The sequence below is a fragment of the Aythya fuligula genome, chromosome 2 (genome assembly GCF_009819795.1).
Source record: "Aythya fuligula isolate bAytFul2 chromosome 2, bAytFul2.pri, whole genome shotgun sequence".
NCBI classification, from domain to species: domain Eukaryota; kingdom Metazoa; phylum Chordata; class Aves; order Anseriformes; family Anatidae; genus Aythya; species Aythya fuligula.
Window position 1 is genome coordinate 110,138,636 of NC_045560.1, and position 22,587 is coordinate 110,161,222.

General features: G+C 42.2%; 1 protein-coding gene across 3 annotated transcripts in view; it reads left to right on the forward strand.

The window, feature by feature from the left end:
- The window catches only part of GREB1L (GREB1 like retinoic acid receptor coactivator), a 124,527-nt gene that overhangs the window by 30,748 nt on the left and 71,192 nt on the right, over positions 1-22,587 (forward strand). For all 3 annotated transcript variants that reach the window (XM_032183462.1, XM_032183463.1, XM_032183465.1), the window contains exon 2: positions 21,421-21,524. The gene's annotated coding sequence lies outside the window, so the exon portion shown is untranslated. The remainder of the gene's footprint in view (positions 1-21,420; positions 21,525-22,587) is intronic.

A 22,587-nucleotide genomic window follows, 5' to 3' on the forward strand; every position in this document is an offset into this window, starting at 1 on the left:
AATTTCGTTAACATGACAGTCTTTGAACACTTCACTTACAGCTCTGCAATAAATAAAATTGTTTAATCTTCTTGAAGTGCTAGCGTCTAAACTTGTTTGCATTTAGCATTTCCACAGAATCCAGTGGTGGATAACTTGCTAGCAGAAATGAGGCTACTATGTAGACTAGAAAAAAAAAAGTGTTTCAAAATTCATTTTAATAGCTACTGTTGCAAGTTGGTTTACTTTCACATGGGCATAAACTGAATTTTGAAGAAAATGCACTAAATGAAATGGCCTGCCGAGGTGAAGTGTACCTGCTCTAGAGAACTTGCAATAATTTTATTTTAATGTTCACTATGTATCAGCGTATTTTCTTGCATTATTTACGTGCTTCTGTAGAGATGTGATGTTAGGTGTACCCAGTAAGGTGTTTTTTTTGTTTGTTTGTTTGTTTTAAGAACAAACTCACTCTACTTTGTTTGGACTTCATGTAGACAACGTGGGTGATGAATGAACTTTGCAGATTTTCAAGTCTGCTCGGCTCGTGTCATTTCTTTCTCTTTCTCTGAAAACTGTTTTGTATAAATCTGTGAGCAGTCTACCAGGCTGCATACAGGTGATTGGAAAAAATATTCTTGTTGTTCACTTCCTCTACTAAGTGTTATGGAATTGGTCTTCAAATACTTCGAGTGCAGACCCACAGCAATGTAGCATGGAGGAAAAAGAAAAAGCAGATATTATAATAGCTCTTGACTCATATTTGCTCCGAAATGGACTTGCTATGAAGAAAAAGTTTTATCTAAACTACAAAGTCCTTTTATGTAAAATCGTTGCTTTCCAGAATTAATATTACCAAGCGTGTCATGCTTAACTTCAGCGTTTTCCTGTCCAGCTGTGGTTACTCTGAAAAGAAAGGCTCTGAGATGTGTGTGAGGACACCTCGCACAAAATAATAACAGTGAAAATAGTTGCCAGCCTTGCAGATCACTGGATTATGTTTAATTCACTCACTGGGGTAAATGTTGCCCTATAAAGGGTTACATCAATTCCCACCGTGTTCAAGTGGAGATGCTGCAGTTAGTGACTAATCTACAATCTCTTTGGCCGGGGATGCTGATGGGGCGGACACTGAGTCGTGTAGGATTTTATGAAGAGTAATTGCAGCTTTACATCTGTGCAGTGCTGTGACTTCACAGATAATTGAAAACATACCTTTAAAGCTCAAAAATGCCAGCATACTTGCTAGAAGGCAAGGAACAAACCCTATATCATTACTTTATCCTTACCCATACCTGGGGTAGAAAAAGCAAAGGAAAACCAGCTTCTTCTGCTGTACTTCATCTCCACGAAAAACAACCGTAATTCATCTCAACATATCGGCTTTTATTTCTAACTTAGTGTTTGGTGCACAGGCTTGAGTGGCAGAGAACAACATGTGCTTTTTGAAGATAAGAAATGTTTTAAATGTTCATGATGAGAACAGAGCGCACTGAACAAGCTCAAATCATTCAGACACCTCTTTAAATTTCAGACGCTGAATTTAAGTGACTTGAAATTGAGCTGAAGTAACAATACAAAAATATATAGAGGTTTTTTTTTATAAATCCAGCTTCTATAATTTATATTCGTATCATACACCAAGCAGCTGCTGATGGCAAGTCTCTAAGTGACTGGCCCAAAATCTGAGCCTAATAATATTTTGGGATGAACTGTTCCCAGTCCTTGCTCTTTGAGACCAGCCGTGTCTCTGACAATGGTAGAAACATCCGTACATAGTCTCGTAGTATCTTTCACCCCTCTATTACCTACCTTACATTGCTAATATGTGAACATAAGAACTGACTCTCAGATAACAAAACCTCTGATGTAGGTTCTTGACGAATTGTGGCAATGCTACCAACTCCTTTTAAGACCTTTGCAGTAACTTTTGACAAAGATTCGTGGAACTGTAGACCTTGCTGGAAAATATCTCCCCGAATTATTAAAAATACATCCAACTAATAGCTTAGAGGCGAAATTCTTGTGGAGCTTTGGATTAGATGGTCCTTTTCCTTGTTCAAATAATGTACACTAATAATCTTAAATTATAAATTAGTAGCTTGTAGAGAACTTCCAGTAACACTTATATTTCTTCTCTGCTTGTCTTTTAGACAGTAAATGAGAAAACCCTTGTGAGGAACCATGTCCTCATTGTCAGTAATTTTACCAGGGTTTTTTATTTTTGTTGAGAGAAGAATTAAAAGGATGATTCAACGAGGCTGTGTTATCTCTAAATACCATTACAGTTCACTACCGGTCCTGGTTCAAAGTCTTTTGTTACTGTAGCCTAAAAAACATTTCTTTTTTTCATTGAAGCTGGAAGCTTGACCAGAGGTTTCTGTTGTAAATGAGAATTACTGCTTCGAGCTCCAAGAAAGATGTGTTTTGCTAGCTGTGTGCCATGGAGAAGAGCACTCATCTGCTGTTCCTTTCCAAGGTGCCAAGTTACGTGTTTTCAGAAGATGCAGCTCGATCTGCATGCAAAAAGTCAGAGGAACTGCCATAGTGTGCTTCCTCTGGCTTGTACCTCGCTTCCTAGTACAACTAAATATTGAATAAAGCTTTTACTGTATTTTTTTAATGTTTATCCTACATCTTGTGGTTTTTCTCTGTAGTTTTCTGTTACATCTGACGCAGGTTTTAGTTGTGTACTGTTTTGTAGCTCCTAGTTGTTTTTTTTTTTATTATTATCATTATTATTATTTGTGAAAGGGCAAAACTTTGGGCATATAGATGAATCGGCGAAGAAGAAAAGTGGCATGTTGTGTCATGAAGCTTCTTCATCACTGTCACCCCTCTCCAGGACAGAAATGCACGCTGCTTCCAAAAACAAACTGACAAGTATATTTGTGTTTAGCAAGGGACGTGTGACTTATTTTTGGGCACCAGAACTGTAGTCACGCACTCCATAAAATTCCCTGCTTGGATGAAGTTCAAAACAGCTTGTTTATCAGCGTAGCAAGGGAGAATTCCTTCTTACTGTGAAGGAAAAGAGTTCATGGGGTCCGGCAGATAACTGACTGGTTGAAAACCCACTCAGAGGGTCAGTATAGAGAAGGCATTGATTAAAATAGTGTTTTATATATTTTTTTTGGTACTCTAGAAGTAATGCATGTTTGAGCTGGACCTTTTCTGCTGGCATCAGCTTTCTCTGTCATGTTCTTCAGGAGACTGCAGTGCCATTGCATTGGGGGCCAGCCCCAGCTCATGGTGTAGGTAGGACTACATCTATCCCTAGCACAACCCTGAAAATTGTCATACCAAGTATCACGGCATTTGATTACGAGGCAAATGGACCTCATCTTCCCAAACAGATTCCTCATTTCTTGCAACACCTTGCATCCAGACTCTGCTAGCTGATGACTCAGTGCCCAGGAAGCACTTAGGGAAATGTTTTGCACTTGCTGTTGTGACAGCTACCACCAGCAAAAACCACCCTGAGTTCTGTGCTCCCTGAATTTCATCTGACTGAATGCGCATCTACATCCTACTTCCTAGGATCGAACAGAAAAGGCATGAGCATGTTTTTTCTTAATTATGTCTCTTCATCAGTGCACTATGAAGGTACCCACAGTTGACTTCAGAAAAAAGGTGGTCTTTGAGAGGCACCAAAAAGCTTCACATCGGGTACCCCGTCCCCTTTTCAGAATGAGCTCCTGTGGAGCTGTGTTCTGCTGGACACCTGGGTCTGCTTGAGGACAGACAGATCTGTTTTGTTTCTTGAGGGGGGCTTTTTAGCTGAACAAGGAATGGGAAAATTGAGCGCATGATCTGAGGAAAAGAAGTTTGAACGAGGTTTTGATTTCTTGGAATTTGCAGGAATTGGCCATAAGACTGGGAGGAGTGTGTTTTCCCGGGGGCTCCCCGCTCTGCCATGTGAGATGGCTGTGGAAAAATCTGGGAGATGATAAATCTGGGAGATAAGTGTCTGGGGAGCAGTACAGCTGCTGCAGGCAGAGACACCAATCAAAACTGCAAGCACGGATTTGTTTTTCTTTCTGGTTTATGGTACCTACGGGCTCTGGACTTGATATCAGGAAATTAGTCTTACGAATTTGAGGCAAATATGTAACTAATAGCTTGTAATTGTTTGAGAGCTATTTACTACCAGTCACGGTTTTGTTCCCATTCTTGTTTGTTCTTATTTCATGGCTATACCCAAGAATAAAAGTACTTTGAAATCTGCGCTGTTCTTCGGAGTTCTGCATGCTTTCAGCTTTGGTATGCTTTGACTGGAAGCGAGAAGATAATAAAACAACAATAACAAAGTTAGGGGATATTTTTTTTTTCCTTCCCAGTCTTGAATTAACGGGAGTATCAACATCTGTGACCGCTGTAGCAGTAATTCTGACAGGACCCTGACAAAGTGCTTCACCGAGCAGGAGTGAGGTGACATTGATCCTGCTTCTGCCTCTTTGGAGATTTGCCACTGGTGTAGCTGACCACACAGTTAGAGCCCACGTTTCCTCCTGTAAGTGACTCTGAACACTTGCATTCTCGTAAAATACCAGCGAAGAGACACGGAGATCTTTCTCCGGGTTGTGGCCTGCAGCCTTCTCTGCAGAAGGAACACGCGGTTTTCTTGCTCTTGCTCTGACATGAACGTTATTTACCTTACAGACTGCTCCAGCCTGGCTGGTAGCCCCTAAAATTTCATGCAGTTTATGGAAAGTATACTGAATTTACTTTTTGGACAGCTAATTTTACTGAATTGATTTTATACGTCAGAGGGAAAAACGCTAACTAGATTTCTTGGTGTAACTGAGTGAAATAAGAACGTGGGGAATTGTTCAGGGCCAGAGAGCATGCACAATTATTTTTATAGGGGGTAAGTCCTAAACTAAGCAGTCAAGGATGGAGTGGCTTAGATAAACCAAGGGGTTATTGAGCTCCTGTGTCTTGAATGAAGCTGCCTTCCTTGGCCTTTCCCAGTGAGAGACAACACAGGCTCTAGCAGGCTTTTGCTTTGGTGGTTACGTTTGTGAGGCAGAGGTCTGTACAGATTGTGGCCTGATTTATGTTTAAAATAGGACACCAAGAACTGTGTCAGACCTCCCTGGCTGGGAGCAGTTCCCAGAGTGCCATGCCCTGGTCCTCTCTGACCTGGACTCGTTTCCTCCATGGCCAGCAGTTGTCAAAGAGTTAGAGCTGTAGAAGGAATGGATAACACCGTTTTCTCCTCTGTGAGTGCAGAAAAGAATTAAATGGGCATATAAATATACCCAAGTCTTTTCCAAATCTTTTTTGGGGGAAGGCAAGGAGTATAAATGGACAGGAACTACAAGATAATCTAAATATATATCTGTATATAACACAAATATGTTCTCACATTGGGAAAAATAGTATTTTGTCTATTAAGTGCATCTTTTTGGAGAAGTATGCAGAATGTTTTTTCTTTATATAAGGATTTCTGTGGTGAATTGCACCAAAGCAGCATCCTCACAGATACATTACTAGGGTAGAGTTTGGGTTGGTCTGTTGTATGTAGTACCCTCCTTAAGAAGGCATTTTTAACTTTTTTCCCACTCAGAAACTGAAATTCCTCACGATCTTCACAAGTAAATACGTTAGAACTTGGGGGAGGTAGGGAGGAGGAGGTGCTTCAAACTGTTTTGCAAGAAATACTATTTTATTTCTATTAGTTAGGAATACTTAGCAGACACATCCACGATTAAGAGCAAAGGAAAGGAGACCTGGGTGTATGATCCTGCTCACAAAGAAGAGCGAAGATGGAAACCAACCATAATTCAGTTCAGAAAGCACAGTATGTCTAAAACTTTATCCTCTAAAACTTTTCTCCCTTCAGTGTGTAATAATGCTAACTCTGTCTTCTCTACAATTTGTCTGGATTTTAAATCAGATCAGCGTAATTAGCTAACTTTACTTATTAGCTTGAGCTGACTCTAGCTGGACAATGGTTGAATTGGTTGCCATTATATTTGTTTAACTGCTGTAAAGTAAGTTTCTAACAATGGGTTCCTACACTTAAATAGCACTGCCAAGCACTGGTGCCCTATCAATCATTCAGACCTTTCCCTCCTGCTGTCTGCTCTGATAGACAGTTCTGCTGATGGGGATGCTCTGGAAGAAGAGATCAGGAAGAAGGGATGATGGATAAAGGCCATCTCCTGTCTTGAGAGGAAATCAGAAAAATCCTTTCTTTCACTATCAACAAGCTGCTTTGTCAAGGTGTCAGAAGATTAATTATGCTCATGCAAGGAGCGAGAGCAACTTTTTCCCCTTGTTTTGGTGGCATTCTTCTGAACGGTGACAGAAAACTGCAAAGAAAGAGGCTTAAGAGATTTCAGTGCTGTAACATCACTGTCCTGTAAGCATTTGTAAGGCTCTTAGGCATACGTCCACGATGCTGTGAGGTTCTGCCAGTGACTGATTGATCAAAGTATTTGTTTCAAGTGTAGTACTGACTTGATCCCATGAAACATTAGGTGCCAGCCGCTGCTGAAGTCTGTCAGCATTGTGGGTTTTTTAGGTTTTCTGAAGATGAAGCTTTCATGGAAGAGATGTGGAAAACCTTTCCATAGCAGAACCATGAATGCAAAAGCATGCAACTGCGCATTAGTTTTTGAAGTTTCTAAATCTTCAGTGACAAGGAAAATCTCCAATAAGTGATTGTGGAGTACTTTTTTTTTTTATTATTATTATTGGAGCTGTGGACCTCTGTTTAATAATTTATTTTATCCATTGCCCTTTTGTACGTTTTAAAGAAACTAAATGTAGACTATAATAAATGAGTGATCTCACATTTTGAATAAAATGTGAATTAAATGAATAAAATGTGTTGATTTGAATTCTGAACTGAATAGGTTTCAGTTAGGAAAAAAAAAAGTTGGAAAAAAAAAAAACACTAAAATTTGAGGCTATTTTGGCTATGTTACTTCTTCAAAAAGCTCTCTAAATGTTGCACAAAGTATGTCATTGAGGGGACTCCATCGGTCTGGCACGATATGTGACTTAGTCCTGTGCTCAGATGGGGAGCATTTTTTTGATCTGTTGATTTTATTTTTTTCTTGGAAGGGTTAAGTCTTGGACAAATAAAAGGGAATTGGAGACTTAAAGAGCCACATCACTAGTTTAGTTGGGTGTCTCTGGAATAGTTTTGATGTTTGCCATGGTAGACTACGAGTATTGATGGCTGGTTTTTGGTTTGTTGTGTTTTATTGTTTTATTTTATTTATTTATTTATTATTTTTGGTGCAGCTTTCCTTCAAATTAATATCATTTTAAAATTGCTGACCTCTAGTACACTATAGTCGAAACAGTAACAAAACCAAACATTTTAAACATGGATGTGCCTGACCTTGAAATGCTGCTGATAAAAGCTAATGCTGTTAAATTGCATGCCAAATTAACCCTCATTTCCAAATGCTTTGTGTGTGCGTTTCCTGTAGGATAGGCTTTGATCCTGCAAAGTAACACTTCTTTTACAATCAGTTATTTTTTAATGAAGGAAAATCAATGAACGGGTTTCAATGCCTGATTTCAGTGGCAGCGAAATGACATTTTTTCTTTCGTGTCCCTCTGCCACGGTGCTTTGTCTACTGTATCGAATGCCTGACATGAATAATTGCCTCAGCGTGGACGTAACACTTATTTTCAGCTTGAATCTTTATTTTAACATGTTGAAACCTCATTAAGGATTACAAGGTCATGTGAGGAAGGCACAGGAAACTGGATAACGGGATGGGCAGCGAATAACTTTTTGAAGAAGCTTTTTTAAAAAAAAAGTTGTACTGAGTCTCTTATCATTAATAAAAATATGGGTTTTGTCTGACTTGAGAGAAGAACATTGCTTGCCTCACACTTTTTTTTTTTTTTTCCTTGAAACATCCAATTTCATATCATTTTTGCAGGTATCCATTGTGGAGCACAAACTGTATTGCTTTGTGTTTGTTTTTAATCCAGAAGTTACATTGCTGGAGCATCTCCCTGCACAGTCTGTGAGTTTTCATTTGCATCGTCTGAGGGGTACAGCCTTTGTGTGGGGTTTAACAGGACATAACACTGTGCCTTTCTGGCTTGGCGGGCCCGTGTGAGTAGCCTTGTAGTGTAAACCCCACTGAAACGGGGCAACAAGCACGCGCAGAGGTTGTTCACATAGCACTTCTGCTGGTTTTTATCTGCCGAAGACCTCGCGGGTTTTCATTTTGAAATGAGAGCAGGCCATCTTCTTACCCCCTGACAAATGAACTGCATCAATTCATTTGAAGGGGACGTGATCTTCCTGTGTGAACTTTGGAGGGAAGCACTCACAGGCCATAAAGTGAATCACCCGTCTCCCCGGGCTCGAGCCGAAACCTCGGCCGTCTCCCTGACATCTCCTCGAGGACGTTCAGCTGCCAGCCTGAGCTCGGCCCGATGAAGACGCTTGGTGTCCATCCCTCCCTCACAGAGAGCCTTCCTCCCCCATGTCCATGGTGGGGTGCTTTTGTTCTTTCATTTTTTTGGGGGGGGAACACAGGTTTTCTCCTTCTATCGTCGCTACTTCAAGCTCTTGTTCTCTGGCCTGGCCAAATGGAGGCTGGTGCTTGCTCTGGGTGAAAATTGTTTTCTGAGCCCGTCACTTTGATTGTGTTACCTTTCTTTTTCTTTTTCTTTTTTTTTTTTTTTTTTTTTTTTTTTTTTTTTTTTTGCATTCCTCTGTTGGCATTTTCTTGTCTTTATAGCATCGAACCTAAGCTCTTTATCTTCTCTTTCAAGGCCCTCAAATCCCTGAGGGTTTTTTTTTTTTTCTCTCCATTATCTGCCCCTTGTCTCTCCTTGTTATTGAGATGTCAGCCCTGGGACCCATTCAGCCCTCAGTGCCTAATGGGGCAGACACAGCCGACCTTGATCTAGGGCCAGGCCAGCTCTGGGCTTGGATTTTGGCATTAGCCAGCATAGTCCAGGGCCCTGTCCTCTGGGCATGGGGGGGGTTTGTGTTCCTCGTGTGCCTCCGTGTCTCATGTGGAAACTTTGGGCAAGAGCTGACCTTGAGGTCTGCGCAGCGCCTTTCCTGGCACATACACTGCAGGCTCTGAGGTAATACAAATAACGAAAAAAGTATCTCGTGTTTTACATACTTTGGCGTTGGATTCTGACCATTTTAGAGCCTCGAGGGTTGGGGAGGTGAGGAGAGTTAAGGCTCAATTTTGCCAAGGCTTTGTTTTGTATGCTTGGTGTGTGTTTTGGGAAGGCTTAGTGAAGCACCCTCCTTCCATTTTCTGAGGCGAACCGACGCTACCTCAGCGTACTAAACCTCGGTGCACGGCTCTCCCTGCGAGCCCACGTGGCTCTCAGCCCGTTTCTGAGGACCCTGATCTTTCCTTTAGGAAAATTTAGAGGCCAAGCTCTGAGCTGGTGCTGGATTGTGAGGGTTTTATGGCTGTACGAGTGGAAGAAAAGGGGAGGCCTTCCCTTCCTCTGCATAGGGAACGGGCCGACCATGGCAGCGCTGAAATGGTGGCTGGGAGAGGTGTCTGGAGGCCTCATCCCGCTCCTGCCTTCAGGACCATTGCCAGTGCTCGTGTTAAAATATGTGTTTAAAATGTTAAAATGCTAGAGGAGGAGTTAAAAGGGGTATGGTAGAGGACGAGATAAAAGGGTGGTGGGGTACAGCCTCGGGTACCGTTGTGTTATAAGCGCAGGAACCTCAGGAAAATGCTAATAGGGAGAGGAAGAGTTGAAAGCTTTTACTACTCTTCAGCAGTGGTTTTTGTTTTTGTTTTTTTTTCTTTTCTGAGAATTTAAGAGAAAATGAATTCTGCCGAAGTGACCTCTTTTTCACCTCTTCCTGGCTTTTGAAAAGCCTGTGTTCCCTGAGCCGTCCACACAAACACTTACCCAAATAATGAAAAATCCAAGTGCACATGCTCCAAGGGACAGTTAAGCATCGCTGCTATTATGTTAGAGGGCAGTAGTTCCCAAGGAAAATTGATTTTTTTTTCCATTTTAATAACTTTAAAATGCTCTCAGTCTGCAGAAGGAAAATGTATAACCCTAAATAACTAACTAGAAGCTTTTTGAAGCTAAGAACCTCAGTGCTACTCTCCTGTTGCATGTGTTTTCCCGTGACTAAGGGTTTTGTTGAAACCTAAAAAAAAAAATATTTAGAAAGGGATAAAGTATCTGATCTTGGTAAGTCCTGTGCTTTTCTGTAGAAGTACAAGGCAATTGAAGATGCTGGTTTTTCTTTTGAAAATTAGGTCTCCAGCAGACAAAATGTGAGTCTCAAAAGAGAGCGTTCTGGAAAGGAAGTGAACTTGGAAAAAATGGGCAACCGAATAGGATTTTATGTTGTTTTTTTTTTTTAACCTTCCTTTTAGCACAGAGTATTTTTGCTACACTTGCTGATCCAGTTGCTTCAGTGTCATTGTAGAACAATTTTTTTCTTCCCATAGTCACGGAGGAGTGATCTGCAACATCTTCTTGGTATTTGGCATTACATAAGGCACTTGCATCTCTGCCTTCATAATGAGAGCATTTCCATGGACTTTTCCTTAAAGTTTTGGAAAAGTGAGAACAAGTATTTCCCTGCTTTGGCAGATGAGTGGATGGCACCTTGCAATAAAATCTGTTTCGCTGACATCCCCGTCGTGTCTTTTTGTATTTGTCAGGGAGGAATCCCTGGGCACAGGCTTGTTTTCTGTGCAAACACTGGGAGAATGTGGGGACCAAAAAGGTTGAGCTGACCCTACGTGCTGGCCTGTTCCCTGCCGCTGACTGACATGTTTCAAAGGTTAAACTAACCGCGGATGAAATGTAATCAGTAGTGCACTGGATCCTTTCCAGATCACACTGGAGGGGTGCAATAACCAGCACTGTTAGCTTTGGGAGAGCCAGAGAGCCAGAGGTCATTACCTGTATGCGTCTGAGCATGAGGAACCCACTGCCTTTCCTGCTACCTCCCACGTATGTTTATTTAAATCTTATCTGGAATTGTTATCCTGCTGGCCTCTGGTTTTCCAAAAAGAAAAATGGCTGTTTGTTCCTCTTATACTGTAATTTTCATCTTTCTGTTGGTTTCTCAGGGTTTCCCAAAGATCTCAAACCCTGTCATTAGCTGAGATCTGGATTGGTACTCAGGGAAGGAGAAAAAACTGCAAGAAGGAGTTGCTGCTTTCTCAGAGGGCGGCCAAAATAGGCCAGGGTAAACCAGACAGTACTCTACAGAAAGAGCTGTGCTGCATCAGCAGAGGAAAGATGATCTTGGTAGGGTTTCCTTCTTCTTGTAGCTGGGAAAAGAGCTGGTGTGGTGGGAAACTGGTGAGGGACAGAGAGCAAACATGGGAGGACAAGGTGGAATAGGAGCAACAAAGTGAAGATAGCATCTGTGAGAACTGATGTCCTGCTTCTTTCCATCCTCAACCACGCATTTTCCCCAACTCCATCTCCCATTCGTGCAGTGCTTTCAGTCCTTCGTATTCAGATCTGTGGCAGGAGTCTGCTCTCAGCATCAGATAAAAAGGCTTTCTGGAAGGCACCAGAAGCGTGCAGCATATGGTGGGGAAGTCCTGCTTATTGTCACGGTAGGGATTTCAGGGGTGACAGGCAGGGAAGCCAGTATTTCTCTCCCTACTTAGCGTTGACACAACCTGTTCTCAGAAACTGCCTGTACAACAAAGATATAATAAGTGGGGAACAAAACGTTGTCTCGCTTTTGAATTCAGTGAAAAGGTTCCCACTCCACAGAGCATGTTGTTTTCCTTCTAGACCTGTGTGTGGGTACGGCCTTGAAAGCCAGCACATCCAGCAGCAGCGGAGCCTTTTCCTGGGAAGGACAGGGGGTACAGACGGGGATGTCTGTTTCGCAGCAAGTCAGGCTTAATAGAGCTGTAGAGAGGATTAGATTGCTAAATGCCTTTGTGTGTAGTCCTGATTGTGAAGTTATAATTAACAGCTGGGAATATGAATGCCTTTTCTTTTCCAGGCTCTCTCTCTGGGTTTCTCAGTCGATGCATTTTGCAGTGGTTTCTAAAGCAGCCCTGGCAAGAACAGAGGTCTGTACTGGTTTAAAGGAAGGTAGGCTCTGTCCTGAGGAGTTCAGTGTAAGTAGGTTATGATGTCAGAAGGAGAAAATGCTGTTATTCTCCTCATCCCACCTTTAGCAGACTCTCTCGGGATTGTAATCACAAGCAGAGAGAGCCCCTTATCAGTGTTGCCATTCGCTGCTCCCCTCCTGTACTTCAGCAGTAGAATGATTTTTTCCTTATTTCCGAGTCTTTGTGAGGTCTCCTTTCTATTTCAGCGTGTGTGAGAGAGAACAAGGAGATCCCTTCGTTTTCTTATGAAATTCTTCTTTTTGAAAACCCTCTTCTTGCCTAGACTGATTATTTTTTTTTCTCTTTCAATCCATGCCAGAGCACTGGAGATGTGGAAGAACTGATCCTTTCCCAGTCCTGTGTCTTTCATCTATACCTTTGTCTACGCCAGATTTCTTTTTAATTGTTCGAAGAGCGATTTGTTTCATTTCTCCACCAACCTTCAAGTAAAATGCTTCAATATGTATTTTCAGAAACGCACCTGGACTTCTGGCATGCCAGGCAGCGTCTGCATGAGACATAGTGTCTGTGCGGATGGTTTCTGCCGCACCAGGATAACTGTTCTCCTGTCTGGTATTTGTGGCCCACATTTTTGCTCAAGTGTGCCACTTCAGGGAGCTCTGTGGATGTCTTCGTTTGGAGGGCTTTTCAGCAAAAGCAGCATTAATGTGGAAGAGAATGTAGACCTTGACTGCAGTCTTAGAGGATGAGTCCCTCCACCTCCCAGATGTTCAGTCAGATGCCCAGAGCCATGGTCGGGCTGTCCCAGCTCAGGGGACGCTGTGAGTCAGGTGCTTGCCCCTATGTAAAAATAACTAGAATTCCTCAAAGAGATACAGACTTCGAGCATTTTTAGGGAGATCTGGCCGTCCCGTGTGGCCATGAGGAACAGCAGTTAAGCAGCAAGTCCTGACAGGGTTTCTGTTTTGCTGGATGGTCGTAGTGATGGGGGAACCCAGAGCAGCAAAACTTGAAGTAACCTTGCTTAGAAAAACCCATTGTGACTGAAATATGGCATCTGCTTGGATTAAATGTCAGAGCATTTCTTTGAATATTCTGAGCTGATCGGCTTGCCCTTTCGCTTAGAGGACTCTGCCACTTTTGTCAGATGCTTTAAAAAATCACTAATGAACTTTCGAGCATATAGAATGCTTTATTGTGTACTGGACAAGACAAAATTGTGGCAAACTTTCCAATTTTAGCCTGGCAACTTTTCTCTCTCTGTGGTCTCTCTGTTCTTACGGGCTTCTACGTCTCGATTTCGCAGTTTGGTTCTAGTGATGGGAAATATACCCAGACCTGCTTCAGAATAAAAAATCCTTTGAATGCTCAGCTTCTGATAAGGAATGTAATTTAATTCTTTTGCTCACTCTCAACACAGGAAAGAAGTGAGATACGCATGTGTGCGGCATGGAAGGAGGCTGGAGGGAGAGGGAGCCTTCTCATATAGTGACACGACAATCTTTGCAGTACGGCCCTCTTCTGCAGGAGTTTCTTTTTTTTAAATACAGATAAAATGAATGAATTTTCTGTTCATCAAGCCTAACAAACATGGTAGTCTTTTAACTGAAATCAGTGCCACAGATTTTAAAATCATTATTAGGTCTCTAAAATGCCATAAAGATTCAGAGGCAAAGAGGCTCCTTCGTCTCTTAAATGATACTGCATTGAGGAATGCTTTATTTCAGGAGCTCCTCTAAGTCTCCACACTGTCACAGCTTCATTGCTTCAGATGTCACTTCAAGTAGGAGTAGTTTTTATAACTACACAGTAAACCCAAGATGGCTTAATGGAAATGATTTCTTCATGTGTCAAAATGACCCCTTTGTTTCTCATTTTACTCTTTTGTTGCCTGCAGCTAATCTGCTTTTGGGTTATCAGATCCAAGCATCTTACAATGCTGACTCTAGCAGTGGTATTCAGCTGGAATGCTGCCTTTTGTTTACTGGTTTTACCAGGCCTCCAGTGCTTTCTTTGGTCATCTGGTGTCTCCACTAATGTGATTTGCACTCCCAGGCTCTGCAGGTAGTCATGGGCTTTTATAAGGGAATTAGACGGAGGCCTGCCACCCTGGTTGCTAATGAATCCACAGGGTATTTTTTGTTTATCTTTCGTTACGATTTTCCAGCTTTTTTTTTTTCCTTTATTTATTTGTTTCTTACTTATTTTTATTTATTTTTTTTTTTTTGGAGAACACTGTGATCTGGTTGTGTTTGTTTGTTTGTTTGTTTTTCTGGAGCTTTTCTCCCCTCTGCTCTCAGACTTCATTTTTTAATGTTGATTTACCTGGCTGTGGTGATGGTCATGTTGTAAATGAAGTACCAAGGCCTATTGATCAAAATCTTTTTTTCTTTTTTTCTTTTTTTTCTTTTTTTTTCAGGATTTACAAATAAATACAGAAAAAAATGCGCAAACACTCAAAACTTCTTGATTACAATAAATAACACATAAAAGTCGTTCCTGGTGCTGCCAAATGTCAAATGGAGAGACAAACCTCTGCCTTCCTTCAGGATTTTTTTTTTCTATTAAAACAGCAGATGTTGGCATATGTAGGGAAGTTGAAGAGTTTTACTTACTGTGCTGCAGCTGGAATTTTAAATTTTGCAAGCATTCCAGAAGCAGATGCAAGTTGAAAAACATCATCAGTGCAGTCGAGTGAAGGACATAGTCAGGTAACTATTGTATTACAGATGTTGCAGAATCAGACAGATCTCTAATTATACCAGAGATTTTTTTTTTAAACATGAAATATATATATATAAATACAGAGAATATGTGCTCCAACATCTTGTACTCGTTTTCTAAAGCAGAGGAGAGCGTCGGGCTCTGAGGAGTTAAGCTGGGGAACATGTCAGATGCTGAGAAAGATGCCATTCATTCTATATCCACAACCTCTTACTTAACTGTCCTTGCTGCTTTGAGTGGGGACTAATAGAGTGATTAGGCTTTTTTTTTTTTCAGATTAGGCCTGCCATTTTGCTGTGGCCAGTCTTCGGCTTGCACAAAAACAAGCACAATGTCAATGTTTTTCAAGCTTCCCACTAGTCTAATTAAAGACTCGACTTACAGTGGCAGGATCAGCATGTTTTTATCTCTATGTAAAAGAGTTTTCATTTTCTTCTGTTATTTTAGAATGGAAGACACTGAAATCTGTGATAAAATCAAAGCCTGAAAAGGATTTTGGAAATAAGCAGGCCCTTTTCCAGGCAAAAGTAGATAATATTGAATCTATTGTTACTTACCTCAGGAGCAAATCTATCTGTTTATCCAAGCCTGAAGAATTTAGAGTGATAAGAGTTGTCTCACTGATATGTGGCTTACTGGGTTGAGTCTAAAGAGTAGGAGAAAGCTTTAGAAAAACTAAAATACACGGGCACGTTTCGGCCCTTGCTTTGTGCTGTTGATGCTACAGAATTCAGCTGTGTTGTTGGAGGGGGGTGTACATTTTATATATGTATAAGTTTATATTTTTAACACATTCACTGAGTGTCGGAGCGTTAATTTCTGTTCAAGGAATTGCAGTCATTTTGAGCTGGCGCTTCTGCTCCAGGAAACGTGTCGAAATTCAGGTGCAGGTATTTTTAATAGCGGCCGTATAAAGCAAGAATATATCGACTGAGTTTTACTGGGCTGACAGCAGCGCTGAAGGCCCTTGTGACCCAGAAGTTTGTGACCCATGAAATCTCCATTTGCCTTCTGTTGGTAACCTATCTGGAAGTACAGGGGACTGAAAAACGCGTCCTGCGTGACCTAGCGCATCGATTATGTACGGGCGGAAAATGATCTTGAGCATATCGCTAAAAATGGGTTTGATAACACAAAATACAAGGGGTAGGGTTAAATCATATTCTTAAGCAAATGTTCTGTCAGCGCAAATTCAGGATAAATGACAGGAAGGAATCGGGCAGCGTTACTTCTAAAAATGGTAAATATTGCGAGGCTCCCGAAAACGAGTCTACAGCACACATGCACGCAGGCAGGCGGATTTTACGGCTCTGTCCAGGGCACAGAAGGAAGATAAATCATGGCCATCCCCCTCTCATTTTTGAAATGGTTCAACCCTGGGGTTTAGCTGAAGGACTTAAGGAGTTTTTGAAGTGCAAATAGACTGGTGAAGGGTAAACCTTTTCAGAGTTTCATTTAGATGGATTTTTTTTTTTTTTTTTCTATGTGGATTTCTGGCACCAGCTGAGATCTGGAAGGCCACGGGATTTTTTTGTTTTTGATCAATCAAGCAAGCAGGACTTGCCATGGGGGTGTACATTCTCTGCATACATATTGATCCTATTGTGTTTAAAAGTAGTTAATTTAATCGGGGCTTTTTGAAACCTTCCTCGGTAAGACTTGCATTAATGGAGCTGTCATTTCAAGGTCATGTTTCAGTGTCAATAACTTCATAGTAACGGCAGAAGTTACCTGTGAGAGCAATATTCAGTTATTCCACGTTAAAATAGAATTGTTTTTTACAAATGGACATTTAAAAATACTCAGTTTCAATCGAACAGTGTTGTTCCCATCAAATGAGAGAGATTTTCGGAGCAGTCTGCTGTTACTAAATACATCAACACAAACCATGGAGTTATTATTCATCGTTGTTTGGATCCATAACCTTGGCCTCATCCCTTCTGCAGGGAGTTTGACTGCAAGAACCCATTTTGCATCTTGGCTCTTCTGGCAAGATATTTGTAATGTCAGGGCTTTTATTCGGGGCTCTTTCTAGTAGTTTTGACCTTTTACCTCGCTCTTTCTCTTGTTTAAAACCAGCAGCATGCAGAAGATGGATTGCATATTAACTATAAACACATCTCCCCACTCTGATAAATATTTGGAGATACAACGTGTAAGGCTTGTCCTACGATAAGATGTGTATTCGAGTCTAGGGTATAGATTTTGTAAGGCAGACTATATTTTACTACTTGGATTCAGATACCAAAGCAGAAGGTGCCTGTAAAGCTCCCAGACTTGTTTTTCTCCCTGCTTTCTTGGCAGCTGTGGCATGCCCTGAGCCCTGCCTCTGGCCAAGGGATGCGAATCCAGAGTGATGTGGACTGACTGGGCAGGCTGGGAGGCAGTGGAGAAAAATCATTTATAAAACTCTTTTCAGTTGTGTCCCAATACTGTCATTTCCTACATTTAATTAAGTGTTTTCTCCAGCTGCACGGGGCATTATCAAACATTTCAGTGCGAGATCACTTGGTGGCTCAGAAAGGGAGAGGAACGGCGAAGGGAGAGGAACTCCATGGGGCTGGAGTTGGGATGCCTCCATGGAGGCAGCGTGGTTTCTCTTTAGGAAGGACCAAATGTGGCTGGTTGGTAGTTATTCTCCATGTATTGGACATTCAGAAAGGCACTGCGTGGCATCCTAGGGGAAAACCACCTACATTAAATGTTACGAATTTCTACCTTATTTCTGTGCCTATGGTTTGGTAGTTGGAGGCTGGCAATGCTAGGAGAGCCCAGCAGAGAGACTCCAGGTCAGGACAGGGACCTAAAACTGTAGCTCACCACAGTGATAACACAGTTTTAACAAAGGAAAGAGAGAGGTGGTTTCTGGTGTTGTTGATCCTATAAAACATACAACCTCTTCTTCTGCTAAATTAAAAGACGAACCATTACACCTTGCCTGGCATGAGCCACTTTGAGGAAGAAAGTGCTTCTGGCTTCAACTTTTTGATGTTATTTTTTTATTTTTGCAGCTGCTGAGCAGACAGAGAAGCTGAAGTCACTTATATAGGAGAAATACAGCTAAAAAAAAAAAGCATATTGTGATTTCCCCCAGACTTTACATTAAACAGAAGACGTTTGCTCAGTAGGCCCCCGATCTGGGTCCTGGTTTTACAACTCCAGCTTTTATGTCCATTAGCCTCGCGTGCTGTCAGTCTCACGTACTGTAATGATGGTTGTTTCCTGTAGCGTTTGCAAACCGATCATGAGGTGCTGTTTAAAGCTTTGCAGAGAGAGAGGGGATCTCTTCGCAGCTCACTGCAGAGAAAGGATTCGCAGCATTCGTGGCTTCCCTTCTGCTGGTATGTCGCCAGGGGATGTTAATACGAGCTTTTCTTTGTTAAGTAAGGGATTTGTAGCACAAACCACGACTGCTTCTATCCCTACAAGAAGTCCTGTTCCACCAACTGGGTGTATTTTGAAGCAGAGGGTCTTCCATCAGTCGTATCAGGCACGGAGTGTAAGTCTTAGTTTCGCAATAGACATTGTTCTGTAGGCTGGTGTGTGGGCTTTAGCTGCAAAATCTATCATTGTAATTAAAAGAAAAAATCTGAATTGCGTGTGCTCAAATGTCAAAACAGGGCAGAGCTGTTACTTGCAAATTACAGCTTTATCAAGCGGTTGTGACACTGAAATGATCTTATTCCTCTACCGCTATTTCTTCATCGTATGCACACGCTTGTACTGTGAGTATGTATTCCTTAAGAATTTAACAGAGCGACAGCTGGGCTGTAGGAAGTGTGGATTTTAAGAAAGTAATATTTGCGTTTGGGTGAAAGACTCGCGTACCACGTTGCCGAAAGTGCTGAAAAAGGAGTGCCTTCTTCCTCCGCTAAATTCGGGAGGAATTTCGAGACGGCTTTTGTGTGGAATATTCCCACCCTGTCTGCGCCTCTTAATTTGTATCACATGTAGATTTTACAAAATCCTTCCATGGGGTGCTAAGAGCCAAAAAAAAAAAAAAAAAAAGTAAGTAAAAAGGCTGTCAACAGCACTAACTACAGCTGCAACAAAACAAATACTCTTTTTGGCCTTTGATTGTGTCATATTCCTTTTCTTTGCAATTGTTTTTCTTTTCTTTTTTTTTTTTTTTTCACTTGGGAGAGGTTTATGGTGCTGTGTCCATCAGGACAGCCCTGTCTTCGGGTTGAAGTTGTATTTCTCTGCGAGTTCCTAGAGGTGATGTTATCTTTTGTTCGCTCAGCAGTATGGTCATTCCTAAGAGCATCTGTCACTTGAGGCAGTGGAAGATGGATGAGTCTCAAGTGAACTGCTGGTTGAAGCAAATGGTGAAAATAAGAAAAGCCGAGGGGGCTGGGGTTTTCCGAGGGGGCAGACAACAAGGAAGCACTGTTAGAAATCAAAAGTAAGCCAGGCAATAGTGGAAGAAAGAGACAAGATGGATCACACGCTCCCATATCCCGCGAGTCGTGGAAACCAAGGCAAGGGCTGATGTATTCCGAAGAGATCTTCTGTGTCCTGGTGAAAATGCCATCGGCTCACCTCCTGCTTGCAAATACGGGAGGACCAGAAGGATGTGATCTGAACATCAGAGGCAGAAATTGTCTTTTTTGTTACGTGGTGCTGTAAGGCCAAGAGAAATCAATACTGCCAATAACCAGGGGAAGGGCTGCCGATGCGTTGTGTTCCTTAGATAGCGAGTGGGAAGCTTTTGGTACTGAGGGGGGGCGTGACAGTGGGAAATAAAAGTCGTTCCTCTCTGTAGGTTAGATTTTGGAAAAGGGGGAAACCTAAAATACGTAGCAGTTTGTATTTCAGACAGCACTCAGCGTTTTAAAACCAGGGAAGACCCAGCACCGTATCTCCAACGCAGCTGGGCTAATCGAGTCGGAGGTTTTAATGGAAAGAAAACGATGGAAAAAAAACCAACACACCCCGAGCCCCAAGAAAACTGCCCCTAAAGTGCTAAGAGGCAAGGCCAGCCCCCCGAAACGAGCAGTGCTCTGTGTTGGCGAAAGCAGCCGGCCGCGAACAAAAGGCGCAGCCCGGTGCGTGTCAAGGTTTGGGAAAGGGTCCAGGAGGATCCGGGCTTGCAAAATTATTTTGTCACACTTATTGGCATTGGTCCATAAGGGGAAGCGCTGGCTGAAAAGGCGAAGAAATTAAGATGATTAGAAGCTTTAAAGCGTCACAAATGGTGGAGTATCTCTCTTCTCAATGGATGTAAATAATAGATGAAAGACTGAGGGTGACAACAAAGGATCAGGGCGTTTAAGAGAATGTGTGCAGCCTGAATAGAGGTCCGTGGCCTAGGGCCAAAGGTCCTAGCTTTGAGTGTAATTAGAAGAAAATACAAAAATGTCATTACTAGCAGGTGAAATGTTCAGCACGTGTCCGAAAAATAGCAATTTCAGACCCGGGAGCTGCTGGAATTGGATTACTGGCGTTCTGTGATCATTAAAGCCTTTGCAGGGCCCTACAGTTTGGCCAGGAGCCGTGCACGGTAACCTTGTTGGCCATCTGGGAGAGATTTGCTGCTGGCGTTGGGGGGGATGCGTGGTGCGGGGTAACATCGGTGGTCCCTGGGAATAGAGTTGTTTAAACGTCTGACCCCGAAACACAACGATCCTGAACAAAACCCTGCTCCTGGTAAGAGCTAAGGGTTAGAGCTGATGGCCTAAATTGGCTGATTTTTAAAAATAGGAGGAGGGGGAAGAAGCCTGAAGCTGCGTTGCTTTTGATCTTAAAACCTGACTTGTAGACCTGTATCGAAGAGACTTGCATTTGTTCTGGTTTTGACGACTGGTCCGAAGCTGTGGCACCAGCCTTAAGCCTAAAATCCCATTTGTGAGCAGTAGGGCAGCTTCCTTTAAATCTTTTGGCTAAATATTGTCTATTTCCATTAAGAAACCAAACCAGCTTGTATGCCTAAGAAAGTCTTGTCAGAGTTGAGTCAATGATAACTTAATTTAAAGCCTGTCCTGATGTTTATTACTGTCCTATGCAGCCCTCAGTGTTTTAGGAGGAACCGCTACAACCTTGTTGTCATTCTGGGTGTTTCACGTGCCTTCTCTTTTATGAACTGTAATTTCTGTTAGAAATGAAATTCCTTCATGGGATGTCAGAAAGGAGAGCAGCCAGCCAAGTCTGCCTTCGATCGATTTTGAACATCAATATCTAGTTTGGGGTAGATAACTGCTCTCCCATTCATTTTGTTTCCTTTTTAAACAAAGAGCAGAACGATTGTTTCTAAATTACCATTTATTTTTGTTGTGTCTGTTCCGCTTCGATTTCTCATGTTGATGTGGTCAGTTCCTAATATTTCATACAGCAACCAACATCAAAAATGTACAGACACCGTAATAAGCTTGTACTTTTCTTCTGCTATAACACAGGGAAGAAGCAATGCAGCTTCAAACAAGTATTCTTATAAATAAAAATATATTTTTATTGCAGTCAGCTTGCACACAGGAATTAAAATAGGAACTTCAGATAAATGCATTAGGGACCTGGATGATGTGACTGACAACTCACCCACTCCATGGCCCTCCCTTCCCCACCCTAGTTCAGTTTTTGCCCCCAGCCCAGGTGTAGATCAGCAGGTTTTCTTGGCTCGTTTTAAATTTATGTTGGAACAACTCATTCTATTTTTTTTTTCTCCCTTCTTATTTTCCAGGTGGTCAGGAGCTACAAACAGCTTCGCAGCAAGGCTTCACAACCTCTTGGCTGCATCCTTTAATCATGACTACATTTCAGATAGGCTAAAAGGAATCTGAGAAGGTACTGTACTTGCCTTTCCTGGCAGAGAATATGTGGGTGTTTGTTTATGTGCTGTGTTTAATGCTTTCAAATGCATCGACTACGTTTTAAGAATGGTGTGGCCTGTAAATAACAATTTTATTTTGCTTTAATCGTGTACAGACTTCAAGTTCTTCAAAGAAGACTGATCTGTGCTTCAATTTTTTCTTATATATCCACAGTGAGCTCAACTTTGTTATTTAATGGCAGTTCTTTTGAAGCTGCAATGAGTTTCTTCTGGTATTTTACTTAGAGGCACTGCAAATACCTAAGCTGCTCGCTAAATGTATGTGTTATGCACTTGGAGGGTGGCTGTTTGTTTGTTTGTCCTCTCAAAGGGTTGAAAACAAATGGGAAGAAGAATGCAGATCTTTGTGACGATCAGGCTAGATTTGTGCTTCCAACTGAGATTCCCACAAGCGCGTTTTCTGGCTTCTTAAAGGGGGAGGCTTGTCTCAGTCCACAATATTGGGCTTGCATACTTTCCCGTTGCATTTAAATAGCCGGTGTACCCAGAAGGCTGAAGATGCTTTATGACCTCTTGTATCCCTGGGGCAAGGGCAGCGTGGAGGCCCAGCGGAGCGAGGGGGTCATTGCCACCGCCCAGGCCCCGAGTGGCCCTCGCGGGGTCCCAAAACCTGGCTGCGGGAAGGTTTTTCCGTGGCAACATCTGGACGGTGGTAGAAGTCTGTCAGAGGAGGGGGGAAGCTCCAGCATTTTGCTTCCCCAGGTGCCAGGAGGAAGCAGCCTTCGCCCCGTTGGTGGGGGGGAGGCAGATCCTGCGGCCCTGAAGTTAGGCCTAAACAATTGCGGAGGTCAAAGGACAGCCGAGCGCGGTCAATGAGACACCCTGGGGTGTATTTTGTTACTTAGTAAAAGGAGCAGCATCCTAAAACCTTAAAGGATTCTCTTGAAAAATCTGTGTTGTGAAAAGGTTTTATGAGTCTGATGGCAAAAAGTGCTGATTTAGCTAAGGAATGCTTTCTTTTGTCTAAATGAAAGGCTAATCCTTACCAAATGTTGGCAGCTATTCTAGTGCGGTCAA